Source organism: Gastrolobium bilobum, unplaced genomic scaffold (genome assembly GCF_033153095.1).
Source record: "Gastrolobium bilobum isolate Gb01-03AN ecotype WA unplaced genomic scaffold, APGP_CSIRO_Gbil_v1 utg125552, whole genome shotgun sequence".
NCBI lineage: Eukaryota > Viridiplantae > Streptophyta > Magnoliopsida > Fabales > Fabaceae > Gastrolobium > Gastrolobium bilobum.
Genome location: NW_026898604.1, coordinates 9,921 through 11,904, shown reverse-complemented (window position 1 = coordinate 11,904; position 1,984 = coordinate 9,921).

The window sequence follows — 1,984 nt, the reverse complement described above, 5'->3', positions numbered from 1 at the left end:
TTGCTTCGAGGTAGTTGAAGCCTCATGAGGAGAACTACCTGACTCATGATTTGGAGTTGGCTGTGATTTTGTTTGCTTTCAAGATTTGGAGGCATTATCTTTTTGGTTTGAGGTTTGTGGTGTTCAGTGACCACAAGAGTTTGAAGTACCTGTTCGACCAGAAGGAGTTGAACATGAGGCAGAGGAGATGGATTGAGTTCATCAAGGACTACGACTTCGAGCTAAGGTATCATCCTGGTAAGGCCAATGTGGTAGCTGATGCTTTGAGTCGGAAATCCAGTAGTTCATCCAGTTTGTTACTTGGTAACTTTGATGCGGTTGAGAAGTTCCGAAACTTGGCAGTGACCGCTCCGTGTGAGAGTGTACTTCTCGAGTTGGAAGCAACATATGTTATGAACGAGCTGCTAGAAAGGATCAAAGAGGCACAAGTTCAGAGAGAGTGTCTGGATTATGTGAAGAACCAAGACGGTGTGTCTTGGAATGACGATGGATTGCTTTTGTTTCAGCAGAGGATTGTAGTTCCTCGAGGCCCGTTGACAGAAGAGGTTATGGCAGAAGGCCAAAAGGGTCAGTTTTCTGTTCATCCTGGTGCTACGAAGATGTACCAAGACTTGAAGAGAAATTTCTGGTGGCCAGGAATGAAGAAGGACATAGCTGTGTATGTGTCCAAGTGTTTGATCTGCCAGAAGGTGAAGATTGAATACCAGAAGCCGTCTGGTAAGCTTCAACCTCTTGAGATTTCAGAGTGGAAATGGGAGAGCATTTCCATGGACTTCGTTGTGGGTTTGCCGAAGACTCAGGTTGGCTGTGACTCGATATGGGTCATTATGGACAGATTGACAAAGTCTGCCCATTTTCTTCCAGTGAAGGTGAGCTTCACTACAGAGCAGTTGGCCAAGCTTTATGTTCGCGAGATCGTGAGGCTTCACGTGGTGCCCGAGAGTATCATTAGTGATAGGGACCCGAAGTTCACATGTCGGTTCTGGGAGGCGCTGCAGGGAGCTTTTGGTACGCAGTTGAGACTGAGTACAGCCTATCTCCCTCAGACTGATGGACAGACTGAGCAGACTATCCAGACCTTGGAGGACATGTTGCGGGCTTGCACGTTGGAGCAGGGCTCGGCATGGGATAAGTACCTTCCATTGGTGGAATTTTCGTATAACAACAGTTTCCATGCTAGCCTGGGCATGGCACCCTACGAGGCGCTCTACGGTAGGAGGTGTCGTACACCTACCTGCTGGTCTGAGGTTGGGGATCGTGAGTTGTTTGGCTTGGACTTTGTCCAGGATACCACCCTGCAGATCCAGATGATCAGGGAAAAGCTGAAGCAGGCGCAGAATCGTCAGAAGAGCTACTACGATGTCAAGCATCGACCACTGGAGTTCAGTGAGGGTGAGCACGTGTTTGCGAGACTTTCACCTGTCACCGGTGTTGGACGGGCACTCGGAGTGAGGAAGCTGAGCCCGCGGTTTATTGGGCCATACCAGATTCTTGGTAGAGTAGGACCTGTTGCCTACCGGCTTGCCTTGCCTCCGAACCTGGCTAACATCCATGACGTATTTCACGTGTCTCAGCTTCAGAGGTACATAGCAGATCCGTCGCATGTGGTGCAACCGGATGATGTGGAGGTTCGGGAGAACCTAAAGATTCCCGTCGGACCACTAAAGATTCTCGATCGTGGCGAGAAGCAGCTGAGGAGCAAGATCATTCCGATGGTCAAAGTGTAATGGACCGGAAGGACCCCTGAGGAGTGTACTTGGGAGCGTGAGGACGAGCTTCTCCGGCAGTACCCCGAGTTTCGACCAGGTATGTTTCTGATTTTGAGGTCAAAATCCTAAAAAGGTGGGGTGAATGTAAGAACCCGCACCGTTAATTAAGGAATTTAATTAATAAATTATGAGAAAATAGGAAATGATTCCATAATTGACCCTAATAATTATTATGAGGCTTTAATAATTATAGTAAGTGAGTTATAATGCTGAAA